The sequence below is a fragment of the Pan troglodytes genome, chromosome 6 (assembly GCF_028858775.2).
Source record: "Pan troglodytes isolate AG18354 chromosome 6, NHGRI_mPanTro3-v2.0_pri, whole genome shotgun sequence".
In the NCBI taxonomy this organism is placed as follows: Eukaryota; Metazoa; Chordata; class Mammalia; order Primates; family Hominidae; genus Pan; species Pan troglodytes.
The window spans coordinates 120,681,438-120,697,887 of record NC_072404.2 but is presented as its reverse complement, the minus strand read 5'-3'; the positions used below and the strand labels follow the sequence as shown (position 1 = coordinate 120,697,887).

At 44.0% G+C, this 16,450-nt stretch overlaps 1 protein-coding gene and 1 pseudogene across 33 annotated transcripts in view; one reads left to right on the top strand and one right to left on the bottom strand.

Moving 5' to 3' along the window:
• Positions 1–16,450, top strand: part of SRPK2 (SRSF protein kinase 2) — a 288,551-nt gene that overhangs the window by 87,217 nt on the left and 184,884 nt on the right.
• On the bottom strand, positions 12,921–13,588 carry LOC107971747 (RWD domain-containing protein 4-like; annotated as a pseudogene).

Genomic DNA, 16,450 nt, shown 5'->3' with positions numbered 1-16,450 from the left:
GCTCCACCTCCTGGGTTCAAACGATTCTCCAGTCTCAGCCTCCCAAGTAGCTGGGACTACAGGCGTGCACCACCATGCCTGGCTAATTTTTGTATTTTTAGTAGAGACGTAGTTTCACTATATTGGCCAGGCTGGTCTCGAACTCCTGACCTTGTGATCCCCCCACCTTGGCCTCCCAAAGTTCTGGGATTACAGGCGTGAGCCACTGCACCCAGCCAAGTTTCATCTACTTTGTAGCATATATCAGTACTTCATCTTGAAATTATTTGTTCATGTGCATTTTATTTTTAATTTTTATTTTTGTCCTCAACGTCCATCCATGTTGTAGCATTTGTCGAAGTTCACTTGCTTTTATGACTGAATAATATTACATTGTATATATGTACCACAATTTGTTTACTCACCCATTGATGGCATTTGGATTGTTTCTTCCTTTTAGTTATGAATAGAACTATACCAACATTCCTGCACAAAGATTTGAGTTCTTGTTTTCTTTCTTTTGAATATAAACCTAGGAATGTAATTGCTGGGTCATAGATTAATTTTTGTGCTTTAGGTTCTTGTTTTCTTTCTTTTGAATATAAACCTAGGAATGTAATTGCTGGGTCATAGATTAATTTTTGTGCTTTAGTTTTTGAGGAACCACCACACTTTTTCACAGTGTCAGAACTATTTTACATGATGACCATCTGAGCTATTTTACATAATCACCAGCAACGTACAAGGGTTCCAGTTTTCTACATCCTTGCCTACACTTATTGTCTGTATTTCTGTTTGTAGATGTCCTGATGGGTGTGAGGTGGTATTTCATGGTTTTTATTTGCATTCTCCTAATGACTGATGTTAAGCATCTTTTCATGTGTTTTTGGCCATTTTTATATCTTTAGAGAAATGACTTGAAATCCTTTGCTTGTTGGCCAGGTGCAATGGCTCACGCCTGTAATCCCAGCACTTTGGGAGGCCTAGGCAGGCAGATCACCTGAGGTCAGGAGTTCAAGATCAGCCCAGCCAACATGGTGAAACCTGTCTCTACTAAAAATACAAAAAGTTAGCTAGGCGTGGTGGCAGGTGCCACTAGTCCCAGTTACTCAGAAGGCTGAGGCAGGAGAATTGCTTAAACCCAGGAGGTGGAAGTTGCAGTGAGTCCAGATCGCGCCATTGTACTCCAGCCTGGGAGACAAGAGTGAAACTCCGTCTCAAAAAAAAAAAAAAAAGAAAGAAAGAAATTATTTGCTTATTATTTAATTGGGTTATTTATTTTTTTGTTGGTGGGTTGTAAGAGTTCTTTACATACTCTTGACCCTTATCAGATATATGATGTGCAGATATTTTTTTCATTCTGTAGGTTGCCTTTTCACTTTTTTGGTAATGTCCTTTGATGCCCAAAACAGCTCTTTACTTTTATTACAGTTTTTAGTCAACTAAGGCGGTTAAGGAGGGTTGTACTATGTGCACAACCGAGCCCCTCCTAGATTGTGGGTTGTCTGATGGAAAGGGTGTAAAAAGTCTGAAGCAATTGATGTTAATATTGTGTATTTGTGGAAGGGTGGATTTGGCTTTTAAAATTGAGACATAACTTAGTTTTTTAATGCTCCATTTCATTCCACAAAAAGTTTGAGTAGACTTATAATAGATGTGCCAAAAACTAGGATCAAAGGAAAAATAAGTAGAATAAAGATTGGGGAAAAGAATGTCATTGGAGAGTTCTAGATGGAAAAGAAATATATAGCAGTAGTGTAGGATTATGGGTGATTCAAAATTTTCTTCTTTGTATGTGACTTTCATTTTATTTATTTATTTATTTATTTTGAGACAAGGTCTCACTATGTTAACCCGGGCTGGAGTGCAGTGGCGCGATCTCGGCTTCTACAACCTCTGCCTCCTAGGCTCAAACAATCCTCTCTCCTTAGTCTCTCGAGTAGCTGGAACTACAGGAGTGTGCCACCATGCCCTGCTAAAGTTTTATATTTTTGGTAGACATGGAGTTTTGCCATGTTGCCCAGGCTGGTCTTGAACTCCTGAGCTCAGGTGAGCCACCACGCCCAGCCTATTTTTTCATATTTTTTACATTTAATATTTCTTTAGTAAAGAGAACATTTTACTAAAATATTACAATTCTGAATGCATTTACTAGCCTTGCTGCGTTCTGTGCACTGATGTATGATCCATTATCATGGTTTTATCTGCTACCTATGTTTGTCTTCAGTCTCTCCCTGTTCCTTGAACTTCAGTTGGTTCAGCTGTTCCCCTTTCCAGTACCTCATGGGGTCTTAGACTCAGCAGTATTCCTCCCAGGCTCATCTCCCTAGCCTTACACCTTTGCGTTCCATGTTTTCTCTGCTGCAGCCTGGCGCCTCTGTGTTTTCCTTTCTGTTTGGCTCAGACCTACTAGGACTTATATCAGATCTCACCCCCAGAGGGAGGATTTCCCTGACTCCTTCTCCCCCATGCGTGAGGAGTTCCTTTGCCTACCTCTGTCATTGTGCAGACCACAGTGCTTATGGCGTTATGTCTGTGTGATTTTTTTCTCCTCTACTGGCTTATGAGCCCCTCAGGGACATAAACTGAGACTTCTTGTTTATGCTTGTGTAACAGAGTGTGTGGCCCAGGGTTGGCACCAGTATCTGTCTGCAGAATGGATAAGTAAGATCTATAATGTCACAGGAGGCAAACTGGTGGATGTGGGCTCGATCACTTCTGTAGATGTGATCATGTGGTTGACAGTGCTTTAAAATTGGAGATATTTTACATGAAAGTCTCTATGGTTTCCATAGTCTGAAAAAAATGTGACTATTTGGCCACTCTGGGTCAGCATGCTTTCATGATAGTTGTTCACTAGGTATTTTTGGTGGTTTGCCACAGATTGGTGTTTTTGTAAAAGATGGGGTTCTGGTTTCTGGCATGTTTTTGCAGTTCTGGCTTTCTGAATGGCTAATTAAGGATAGAGCCTTGATGCAGATACTCGTGTATGTGTAGATACACATGTATATGCTAAAATATACACAAAATGCTGATGAATTGAATTTTCAAGGCCTTTAGCTGAATAACTATCCTAGGATACTTTAATGATGAAGGCTCCCATAAAATGAAATGTTTAGTGACTGGGAAAGTTTATCATTCTGAAGTTTGTAGATTCCTTAAAGAAAAATGGACATATTGTCTGTACTTTTAATGTATTTTTTTTCTTTTAGGTAAAATGAGCTTTTTTTTTTCTTGTAACCTTCAGCAAATATTTATAGACTTGCCTGAAGAAGTTTTTAATTCCTTTTTGAAATTAAAGATTGAGTTTTGTTGCTTATGTTTGGAATTTTAAGAGCATTAAGTAAATAGTATTCTTGTGAGTGTATGCAAAGTTTGTGTACACTTTTTTTGGAGACATTATGGTCCATAACTCCCACTGTATTTTTATAGGGGAGTGATCACAAGCGCATCGAAGCAAAGGACTGGAGCCATAGGAAATGAAGCAGCACTGAAGGGCCCTAAGCAGGATTCTGCAGTGGTGTGGGTTGAGGATTAGGAAAGTATGAGGGGTAGGAGACCTAGCAGGGGCCAGAAATGATGACGGCTCCAACCGGGATGAAAGATTACAGAGAGCGAAATCCTGTTTAGTTTTCGTGGAGTTTTAAGTAATCTAAGTACTTATGTTAATTATGAAACTGTGATACTGTGGCTGACAATATCCTCTTAATAAGCTACTATGTAGATTGAATTAGACAAAATGGTAAAATAGTCTCATAGCTCTCTGTAGGAAAAGAATCTTTAGTTGAATAAGCAGAAACCACTTTCCACCTTGTGATACATTAAAGCTTTAGGTGTCGGGTGCTTTAGGAACTGCAGAAGTGGTCTTGCCAATTGGAAAAGTAGTACTACCATAAGAATTTTGGATTATTGTTTCTTGGTAGTCATCAGAATGAAGGTTATATTAAAGTCCATACAATTATATGAAAATGAGTACATGCCCATCATTCTTTTTTTTTTTTTTTTTACTTGTTAATTTTTTTTTTTAATTTTTATTTTTTTATTGATCATTCTTGGGTGTTTCTCGCAGAGGGGGAACTGGCAGGGTCACAGGACAATAGTGGAGGGAAGGTCAGCAGATAAACAAGTGAACAAAGGTCTCCGGTCTTCCTAGGCAGAGGACCCTGCGGCCCTCCGCAGTGTTTGTGTCCCTGGGTACTTGAGATTAGGGAGTGGTGATGACTCTTAATGAGCATGCTGCCTTCAAGCATCTGTTTAACAAAGCACATCTTGCACCACCCTTAATCCATTCAACCCCGAGTGGACACAGCACATGTTTCAGAGAGCACAGGGTTGGGGACAAGGTCACAGATCAACATGATCCCAAGGCAGAAGAATCCTTCTTAGTACAGAACAAAATGAAAAGTCTCCCATGTCTACCTCTTTCTACACAGACACGGCAACCATCCAATTTCTCAATCTTTTCGCCACCTTTCCCCCTTCTTTCTATTCCACAAAACCGCCATTGTCATCATGGCCCGCTCTCAATGAGCTGTTGGGTACACCTCCCAGACGGGGTGGTGGCCGGGCAGAGGCGCCCCTCACCTCCCGGACGAGGCGGCTGGCCGGGCGGGGGGGCTGACCCCCCCACCTCCCTCCCGGACAGGACGGCTGGCCGGGCGGGGGGCTGACCCCCCCCACCCTCCCGGACGGGGCGGCTGGCCGGGCGGGGGGCTGACCCCCCCCACCTCCCTCCCGGACGGGGCGGCTGGCCGGGCGGGGGGCTGACCCCCCCCACCTCCCTCCCGGACGGGGCGGCTGGCCGGGCAGGGGGCTGACCCCCCCCAACCTCCCTCCCGGACGGGGCGGCTGGCCGGGCGGGGGGCTGACCCCCCCCACCTCCCTCCCGGACGGGGCGGCTGGCCGGGCAGGGGGCTGACCCCCCCCAACCTCCCTCCCGGACGGGGCGGCTGGCCGGGCGGGGGGCTGACCCCCCAACCTCCCTCCCGGACGGGGCGGCTGGCCGGGCGGGGGGGCTGACCCCCCCCACCTCCCTCCCGGCCGGGGCGGCTGGCTGGGCAGAGGGGCTCCTCACTTCCCAGTAGGGGCGGCCGGGCAGAGGCGCCCCTCACCTCCCGGACGGGGTGGCTGGCCGGGCGGGGGGCTGACCCCCCCCACCTCCCTCCCGGATGGGGCAGCTGGCTGGGCGGGGGGCTGACCCCCCCCACCTCCCTCCCGGACGGGGCGGCTGGCTGGGCAGAGGGGCTCCTCACTTCCCAGTAGGGGCGGCCGGGCAGAGGCGCCCCTCACCTCCCGGACGGGGCGGCTGGCCGGGCGGGGGGCTGACCCCCCAACCTCCCTCCCGGACGGGGCAGCTGGCCGGGCGGGGGGCTGGGCCCCCCCACCTCCCTCCCGGATGGGGCGGCTGGCCGGGCAGAGGGGCTCCTCACTTCCCAGTAGGGGCGGCCGGGCAGAGGCGCCCCTCACCTCCCGGATGGGGCGGCTGGCCGGGCGGGGGGCTGAGCCCCCCACCTCCCTCCCGGACGGGGCGGCTGGCCGGGCGGGGGGCTGACCCCCCCACCTCCCTCCCGGACGGGGCGGCTGGCCGGGCAGGGGGCTGACCCCCCACCTCCCTCCCGGACGGGGCGCTGGCCTGGCGGGGGGCTGACCCCCACCTCCCTCCCGGACGGGGTGGCTGCCGGGCGGAGACGCTCCTCATTTCCCAGATGGGGTGGCAGCCGGGCGGTGGGGCTCCTCACTTCTCAGACGGGGCGGTTGCCAGGCGGAAGGTCTCCTCACTTCTCAGATGGGGCGGCCGGGCAGAGACGCTCCTCACCTCCCAGATGGGGTCGCGGCCTGGCCGAGGCGCTCCTCACATCCCAGACGGGGCGGCGGGGCAGAGGCACTCCCCACATCTCAGACAATGGGCGGCCGGGCAGAGACGCTCCTCACTTCCTAGATGGGATGGCGGCCGGGAAGAGGCGCTCCTCACTTCCCAGGTGGGATCCGGCTGGGCAGAGACGCTCCTCACTTTCCAGACTGGGCAGCCAGGCAGAGGGGCTCCTCACATCCCAGACGATGGGCGGCCAGGCAGAGACGCTCCTCACCTCCCAGACGGGGTGGCGGCTGGGCAGAGGCTGCAATCTCCGCACTTTGTGGGGGCCAAGGCAGGCGGCTGGGAGGTGGAGGCCGTAGCGAGCCGAGATCACGCCACTGCACTCCAGCCTGGGCACCATTGAGCACTGAGTTAACGAGACTCTGTCTGCAATCCCGGCACCTCGGGAGGCCGAGGCTGGCGGATCACTCGCGGCTAGGAGCTGGAGACCAGTCCGGCCAACACAGTGAAACCCCGTCCCCACCAAAAAAACACGAAAACCAGTCAGGCGTGGCGGCGCGCGCCTGCAATCGCAGGCACTCGGCAGGCTGGGGCAGGAGAATCAGGCAGGGAGGCTGCAGCGAGCCAAGATGGCAGCAGTACAGTCCAGCTTTGGCCCGGCATGAGAGGGAGACCGTGGAAAGGAGAGGGAGAGGGAGACGGGAGAGGGAGACGGGCGACGGGAGACGGGCGACGGGAGACGGGAGAGGGAGACGGGGGAGGGAGACGGGAGAGGGAGACGGGAGAGGGAGAGGGAGACCCATTCTTTAAGGAAATCCCCTCCCTCTGTTGGTTGCCCTAAATAAGAGTTCTAATATACAAGGCTTTCCAATTTTTATAAATAACAACTGCCTGAACATTTTTGCACATAAACACATCCAGCCTGCTCAAGAATGGGTTTTCTAGAGTGCTCAGAGAACATAATCTTTTCAATGCTTGGGAGGTAGCATAAGAGAAGGGAGAGCAGAAGAAATATTCAGGTGCCAACTCAGTCTGTTTTACAGTTGGTTGTTGGCAAAATAAGGTCAGAGTTTGTTTCCAGCATGTTTCTGAAATTCCCCTTAGTGCAAACTTTTCCATGAAAACAATGTAAACTGTTAGGACCTCCAGGTAGAGCAACAAAAACTCTAACACTAAACTGCTAATTTTGGGGTATATTTGGGTGACGAACCCATAACTATAGTAGTAAAGCTATCAGTTAATATTACTAAGTTCTCCCATTTTGCCAGGCACTTTGCAAAAATACTTTTGCATATGTTATTTTGTGTTAACCTCACCACAATCTTAGGAGATACATGATGGAATCCAGAATTAGAGATAGAAAGTAATTTGAATTTCAGGAGCTATCTTTTGAGTCCAAGTAATGTACCAAAGCTCATACTGTTCATCACCATTGTATATCCCACTTCACTGTTAAGTTACTATGATGATTATAAAAGATAAAGCGTATATTACTTCTGATTATAAAATATATACTTAAAGTTAAACTTAGGAAATTCAAAAATGTGGAAATAAGGGGGAAAAAACCCCACCCACAGTCTTACCACTTACACACTTTTAACATAAACTTACCTGGATTCTGTAGGAAGTCATATTTACTAATATTTTTTAACAGCCGTGGGGCATTGTAGTCAGGATTTTATAGAGGTATATCTTTGTTAATTTTTCTCCAGAAGTGTTTTTAAAGGTGAGAGTTTAATAATGTTTGGAAAAAATAAGAGAGAGCACATGTCAGATGACAAATGGATGGCACTGCCAGCAAGGGCTGTGAGGGTGCAAGCCGGCTTTTCTCTCCTGCTGGTCAGTGATTCTGTTCACCAGCTTAACAGACTGAGTTCTAGAGCAAAACACTTGCTTATTACACATTGGTTCTCTATACTTCTTTTTGGGTTATCATATGTTTATCCTTTTAAAAAGGTCATAGAATTTTTCTTCTTCTTTTTTAATAATAAAGCTTTCTTGCTTGAAGAAAAGCCTCTTTGTATCCACCACAGCAGATGGAATGGCATTTGTACTTCTAAATTTTTCAGTAGTAGGAGTACCAAAATAGCACTAAAAATTAATTACTTTGATTACCTCCCCTCCCACCCAGTATTGGGAAAAGTCATAATTAAGTCTCCCTTCAAGGTAGTTCATTAGCTCTTGTATGTTAAAAAATCTGACCCTTAAATTAAATCTTCTTTTTGAGCTGCCTTTGTGTTTCCAGGACATGTTTAGCTGCACCTGCCTGCTATTCGGTCTCTTTCTTCACCAGAGTTATAAAATAAGAGGAAAAGGATTGTATTCTCTATTCAGAACTAGAGTTCTGTGGATAACTTGACAGCTTTCCATAAGTGTGAGTCTCCATATCTATAATCAAGTTGTAAGTTTGTGTTTAAACATTTTTCCCCCATATTTAGCCATGTCTCCCCCTTTGTATTGTTTTCTTCTACAAAAATGTTCTTGTAATAGTGTTTCACTTTTAATTCTGAGAAATTTATGACATTTTCTTTTTAAAAGTTATTCTCCACTTAAGTTAGAGATGTATACAGCATTAAAATGGATTGCAGATAAAGATATTTGTAAATGAGTGTTTCGGTTAAATGCTTTTCCAACTGAAGGTGGCATCTTGCCAACGAGAGGATAGCAGTTAGCCAACATGTTTTTTCTTCATGACTGTTTTTTCTTTGTTCAGGCGGAGTACATCCTGCTGCTTCAAGGGTAGAAGACTCCTCACTGCTTTCCTTCATGAGATTTCAAAGGAAGTGTTTTTTTTTTTTTTGCCTGGTTCAAGTATTGACCAAGAAGATGACAGTGATGTGGTCTCTTAGGTTTCAAAATTTCTACTTAAACATCTTGGTTCTAGTGATACGTACTTTGCAAAAATAATTCATAGTTATTATGACTTTTGTTAATATTCTGAAACTATGGTATTCAGAGATGATCCGTCAGGTTCTGATTAAGTTTCTTAAAAGCCCAGTGCACTGAAAAGATTATGGTGTGTCTTTTCTCTTCCTAGCAAAATGGAAAATGACAATACTGAAATGCAAACTAATAGAAGTCCAGCAAAAATTCTCATTGTTACTCATGGCTTCAAAAACTACATCAGATGCCTTAAAAAAAAATCCTCTTACTTCTTTTGGTACCTCATTTTTGCTGGTTTTCTAAGCATGTAGAAGGGGACCAGAGCATGCCACCCCAAAATATCCCACTTTGAGTGTAGGTGTTGTTTTAAGCTGAAGGCATTTAGTTTCCGCCCTCCACCTTTCTGTCTAAAAGCAGGCTATCCATTTACATTTCTGAAAGTGTTCCTTACTAAAGAACCCCTATTTATTATACATTTCTAGTTATCTTCCCATGATTTGTACCTCCCTCAAAGTCCAGAACTTGTTTTCCTCAGTCTAGCCTTTTCCCCGTACTTTATCACCCTTTATTAAGATGGTGTGTAAACCCAAATTTTAATCACCCTTTTGAGTTAACACTGAGTTCTCCTTTGTGTATGCACATTGCATGCATAGGTAAATTGCTTTTTTTCCCCCTCCTGTTAATCTTTTATCTGTTAAATTCAGGGACCCCAGCCACTGAATCTAAGAGGGTAGGGAAAGAGTGTTTTCCTCTCCAACAATGTGCTTCATTTTTTTCCTGTTGGGTAATTCAGCACTGACTCTCCCCAAAATTACACAGAAGAATTAAAGTAACACAGGAATGAAGAAGCGAACATAGATTTATCTGTCAGATGCATTTAAATAAAGTTATTTCTCTACAATTTCCTTGGTCTTTTGTATACTGTTATAATAAACTAGTAGGCAGCAGAAATTTTTTTTTGTGACAGAGTCTCGCTCTATTGTGCAGTGGCACAGTCTCGGCTCACTGCAACCTCTGCCTCTCGGGTTCAAGAGATTCTCCTGCCTCAGCCTCCCCAGTAGCTGGGATTACAGGTGCCCACCACCTGTAAAAATACCCGGCTAATTTTGTATTTTTAGTAGAGATAGGGTTTCACTATGTGGGTCAGGCTGGCCTTGAACTCTTGACTTCAGGTGATCTGCCTGCCTCAGTCTCCCAAAGTGCTGGGATTACAGGCATGAGCGACAGTGCCTGGCTGGCCACAGGATTTTTGTTAAGTAATCATCCTCTGTTGTCTCCAAGATTTTAGAAATCTCAGAAAACATGGAAACCTATGAAAATATGAACTTGACCTAAAGTATTTTGAATAATATTTATTGCTGTGGTTCTAGATGCTTCTAAAGTTTAGACTAGAGGATAGTTTTTATCTTTGTTAGGTCAGGATATTTAGCTGTGTAATAGTTTGGTTTTAAAGCTGTATGCTTTTTGACTTCTATTTAGGCTAAGAAGGCTTTTAGTCTTTCTTTTAGTGAAGAGGGTGTCCCTAGTCTGAGGGCATCTGTAGGCAGCATGTATCAATCAGTGATTGTAGCCCGGGGCCAGGGCAGCCCTGCGGTGTTCACAGTGGATTGTCTATATATCATCTGTCTCAAGATTCCTGTAGTCATGATACTAAAACGGAAAGGTGGACCAAATATTTTGTTTTTCAGTTTATCAGTTTTTCTTTGAGTCATCTATGTAAGACTCGGGATACTGTCTAATGGGAAATGAACAGTTAAGACAAAATCAGGGCAAGTCTTTGGGCAAGACAACTCTGTTTACTTTAGTATGCATACATGCATAGCCTGCCTTGTTCCAAAAAGGATTTAAGGTGGCACTGCTGTGCACTTTCTGTGGTTTATGGTCTGAGACTTATTTATAAATACAGTTACTAGTTTCAAATTGAAATGAATCTGGCTTCCAAATGGTATGTAGTGTACTTACCCCAACAATGCTGCCATTGTACCCCAGGGTCTGCTTTAGGATTTGAATATGTTCATTGGTCATAAATCTTTATCCTTTGATGTTAGAATCAATTTTTGGAACCAGCTAAAAGTCATTAAGTGCCGAGTTTGGTGAATAACCTGGATAGGCAATCTGGGTTGTTAGAGCTTTTGGTTTATTGTTTTTGACTCATGGACTGTGAGCCAAAATAGGATGATGAAACTAGTTTCTAAGCCACAGTTAACTCCTTGTTAACATTCAGCAGTCTTGAACAATGGGTCCAATTGACTCTTGGTCTTGTGCTACATTAGCAGTGCCATTGAGATCAAATAAACAAGTTAACATTGTCCTCACTTGTGATTTTGAGATGGATGTTTTCTTGGGTTTGTAGTACAGCAAAGTATACCATTGCAAATTTCATGTTTTCAGGTCGTAATGAAAACTTTTGAAGTCAACTCTACCGATTTTCTCAAAATATTTCTGTTTTTTTCAGCTGTTAACAAAAGATCCAAAACAGTGAACAGGTTGTAACTGCTCTTTATCACTTGGTGAAAATTTCTTCCAAACGTTTTCACTAGCTTTTCACATAGTTTGACCCTCTGCCACATATTCGTGTGTTTTGTTCTTTTACTATGTAACCATTAAACTGTACGAATTGAGTTATTACTTTGACATCATTTTATAGATGAAGAAACAGGTTTATGAAAGATGAGACTTGATTTAAGGGATCAGAGATACTAAAGAGTCAAGATTCAAATCCCAGTTTTCTGGGTTTTTCTTCAGTGTATAATGCTGCCAGGATGGACATCAGCCATAACCTCCTTAATTTTCTTTTAGTAATATGAATTAATTTTCATATAAGAATATGAAAATTAAGAGCTCTTCCCTTTTATTTCCATAAATCTCACTTGCAGATTTAATGCCACCCCTAATTAAGTGTTAATTACTTTTTACTCAGGTCATTTTTTTAAATTATACATTAAGTTCTAGGGTACATGTGCACAACGTGCAGGTTTGTTACATATGTATGTATGTGCCATGTTGGTTTGCTGCACCCATTAACTCATCATTTACATTAGGTGTTTCTCCTAATGCTATCCCTCCCCCAGCTCCCCACCCCACGACAGGCCCTGGTGTGTGATGTTCCCCGCCCTGTGTCCAAGTGTTCTCATTGTTCAATTCCCACCTATGAGTGAGAACATGCGGTGTTTGGTTTTCTGTCCTTGCAATAGTTTGCTCAGAATGGTGGTTTCCAGCTTCATCCATGTCCCTACAAGGGACATGAACTCATCCTTTTTTATGGCTGCATAGTATTCCATGGTGTATATGTGCCACATTTTCTCCCCCCCACCCCACCTTTTTTTTTTTGAGACGGAGTCTTGTTCTGTCGCCCAGGCTGGAGTGCAGCGGCGCAAACTAGGCTTGCTGCAAGCTCCGCCTCCTGGGTTCATGCCATTCTCCTGCCTCAGCCTCCCAAGTAGCTGGGACTACAGGCGCCCGCCACCATGCCTGGCTAATTTTTTTTTTTTTCTTTCAGAAAAGTAGGATTTCATTAAAATCAGTGTCTTCAACAATACAAAAATTAAATATTAAGGCATCTTTTACTCCCATCCTGGTATATGCAAGAGAAATGTTTTAAGGAAGGGCCAGCATTTCTTACTAAAATGCTTTCTAGTGTATTTAGCAGATTTGTTTTTATATTCTCCTGTTCCACCTATCACTCAAAGCACTCATGATCACACATCTTGACCCAAATCAAGAGAAAAAATATAAATAGATACTAATTTATTAAAGGGAAGCAGTTCACCTTTCAAAAATTAAAAGAAACTAGAAAAAGTATCATGTATAAAGTTCAAATACCAGCATTTAAATTTCTCTGGAGCAATTTACGGTTCAGTAATTAAGCAAAAGAAGAGATGAAGACTTTATTTAAGATAAGAAGCCTATTAATATGGATTGCACTATGGAGTAACTAACTGTTCACTGAGTACTCGGCTCCACCAGGATGATAGTTTGAAAAGGGCTTCATACTCCTTTAAAAGACAGCACATCCACCAGGATAAGATCATATAAATTAACACTGATTCTTATTCCACATGCCTGTCCATTTACAAAGCTCAAGAGGCTTCATAAAATATACTAAACTGTAACATTTTCACCTTTTATTAAGGCAAGTTTGTGAAAATAATTTAATACAACTGGATCTCTTCATGAACTTTCAACTTACAACCTTTTTAATGTAAGAAACATACAAAAATTATTTTATAAAGAGCCACCTCAATACCAGAAAATGGTAATGAAAGATTTTGAACCCAGTTTTACTTTTTAAAGAATGCTCTTTCCTTGTCTCAAATTCCAAGTGCTACTCATCATCCTTAGAGCCAGTTTTGCTTAAATGCTTCACAACATCAACCCAATTCCAGCCTCGAGGAAGTTCTCCTTTGTGATCTGTTTTGTCTGCCAGCTTACGCTTCTGGGCTTTTGAAAGTTATTCTTTTTTGTCTTTTTTCTTACTTGATGGGGCTGTATTAGGAGTTTCAATTGAGATGATATTGCTTATCGATGTTGTGGAATTAATGGGATTGTGATTCTCCATGAACTGCTCTTTATTGTCTTTGGCATATTCAAACAATGTACAGGTCATAGCGGTTCCAAGATTAGCTTCTACTGCTTCCTGTAACTTGGCTAATATACTCTGCTTTACAGCTGATGATACGGTGTTGTTAAAAAAAAGCATTCATAGATAGAATTGGAGGTGTTTGGGGATATGTTTCTGTCCAGGAAATCTCTATTAAGAAGGCTTTGGGATCACCATTTTCACCTATCCTATATTGAAAAGAAACTGAACTTAATTCCCGGAAACTTTCATCTCCTTCATAAATAGAGCGTAATGCTTCTAGTTCCATCTCCTGGTCCTCGTTGGCACTCATCACACCGGTTGCGGGGCGCCTCCTGAGCGGACGGTGCTTGCAACAACGAAGACAAAGCGAGGGCAGCGGCCCAGAGGCCCGGCGACCCCCTTTGGCGCCTTCGTTGTGGGGGCGGCACAGTCTTGGCACTGGCAGGTGCCAATCGTGCGTGCTCCTGGCCTCGGCAGCGCCCAGCCGCCAGCGGTGGGCTGTGGGCTTGGAGCCAGAGCTGCGGCTTTTTTTTTTTTTTGTATTTTTAGTAGAGACGGGGTTTCACGTGTTAGCCAGGATGGTCTTGATCTCCTGACCTCATGATCCGCCTGCCTCGGCCTCCCAAAGTGCTGGGATTACAGGTGTGAGCCACTGCGTCCAGCCAAGTGGCACATTTTCTTAATCCAGTCTATCATTGATGGACATTTGGGTTGGTTCCAAGTCTTTGCTATTGTGAATAATGCCGCAATAAACATACATGTGCATGTGTCTTTATAGTGGCATGATTTATAATCCTTTGGGTATATACCCAGTAATGGGATTGCTGGGTCAAATGGTATTTCTAGTTCTAGATCCTTGAGGAATCGCCACACTGTCTTCCACGACGGTTGAACTAGTTTACAGTCCCACCAACAGTGTAAAAGTGTTCCTGTTTTCTCCACATCCTCTCCAGCACCTGTTGTTTCTTGATATTTTAATGATCGCCATTCTAACTGGTGTGAGATGGTATCTCATTGTGGTTTTGATTTGCATTTTTTTGATGACTAGTGATGATGAGCATTTTTTCATGTGTCTGCTAGCTGCATAAATGTCTTCTTTTGAGAAGTGTCTGTTCATATCCGTTGCCCACTTTTTGATGTGGTTGTTTGATTTTTTTCTTGTATATTTGTTTAAGTTCTTTGTAGATTCTGGATATTAGCCCTTTGTCAGATGGGTAGATTGCAAAAATTTTCTCCCATTCTGTAGGTTGTACTCAGGTCATTTTTAATTTTATATTGACATGAAGCTTAGATATGCATTAATTTCCATTAGTTGTATTTTGGCCTTGAAAATGGTTACAGTACAAATGAAAATATTACAATACATTCCTCCTGTGGCTATTCTTCTGTTTCCATAAGTCGTGGCAGAAAATCAGTTTTGTTTTATAGTCACATTTGTGTTTGTGTTGAAATATTAGTATATCCCAGCCATGATGTCAGATGTATAACTATACAAGTCACACAAGTTTTCTGTGTGCACATAGTGTTCTAAATATGTATATATATACTTTTTTTTTTTTTTTTTTGAGATGGAGTCTCGCTGTCTCTTGCCCAGTCTGGAGTGCAGTGGCGTGATCTTGGCTTACTGTAGCCTCTGCCTCCCGAGCTGAAGCAATTCTCCTGTCTCACCCTCCTGAGTAGCGGGGCCTACAGATGCACGCCATGTATTGTATCTGTACATGGTGATGCCCGGCCAATTATTGCTAATACTGTATTTTAAAAATTAATTTGTACATTTGAATTAAGTTGAAGCATAAAGAATTTCTCTGTTAAATATTATATTTAATTTTTGATGGGCACTTCATATGCTTGTGACTGGAAGGAATGTTTTTTATTTTGGAAATATTTTAGATCTGTGTATTGTTTGTTTTGTATTCTTTTTTGAGATGGAGTCTCTCTCTGTCACCCAGGCAGGAGTGCAGTGGCGCGATCTCGGCTCACTGCAACTTACGCCGCCTGGGTTCAAGCGATTCTCCTGCCTCAGCCTCCCAGGTAGCTGGGATTACAGGCACCCTCCACCACACCTGGCTAATTTTTGTATTTTTTGGTAGAGATGGGATTTCACCATGTTAACCAGGCTGATCTAGAACTCCTGACCTCAGATGGTCTGCCTGCCATAGCCTCCCAAAGTGCTGGGATTACAGGCGTGAGCCACGGCACCAGGCCTCATCCCATTACATTCTAAAGATTGTGTCAAAATGAGTTATGCTTCTTGTGAGGTGATGGGACCGTTATATCTCTCCAGTGTCTGTGGTACAACAGACTAAAAGATGAATATATTTAATTTCTTAATGTTTCTTTTGCTAATTTTCCATAGCTAGCAATATATGTGTTAGCTTTAGTGTCTTTTTAGGTTCAGATTATTTTTGGTAGGCCTTAAAAAATGAGAAGATAAAGGATATCCGAAAGAAGCCTTAAGGTAGATCCTTTACTTGGAAGTATCAGGCTCTTCCACCTGACTCCACTCATAATAAAAAATGAAAACAAAAGTGGTTGACGTAGCAAAGATTTTAACTTTTAAAGCTTGATAGAGCTTTGCAGGTTTAGGAAGATAACTTCCCAGTCTTCAGATTGGGATGGTGAGACTGTGTGGCCCCACCTCCATGCAGGCCATGCAGAACACAGGACTGTAGAGAAACAGAGGCTCATTCTCAGTTCCAACAGGAGGAAGAGTGCCCACTGGGCAGCCAGTCCTGTTAGGGCAAGGAGCAGCCCTTCTGGAGACATGGCAGATCTTAACGTTTCAGTGGGTATGGATGGGGGAGAGTGTTCTGGGGCTGGTGGAACGTAGAGGGCATTCATGGTGGTGAAAGTGGGATGTAGGAGAGGGTTTGGGTGATGATGGATAACTGGGTTCACTGTGTGCTAACTGAGCTGAACAGAGTATGAGGCGTTGGCCTCCATTGTCTCCCTGGAAAGACTGCTGTCACAGGTTCTCTTGCTGGCATTGTGATGCAGGGCTGCGTGAAGTCCTCCTTACAGCGGGAGGTGGGCTCTGTTGGCGTGGGCCCTGTGCCTCTGCTGTCTCCTACTGCTAACGTGAGGCATCAGCTGAGGAGGGATGGGGATGAACTATTTTAGACAGGGGGTTGCAGTATAATCTGAGCCATGCTATCCTATGGGGCCTTTTTATTTGATACTTTTGTTTGCTT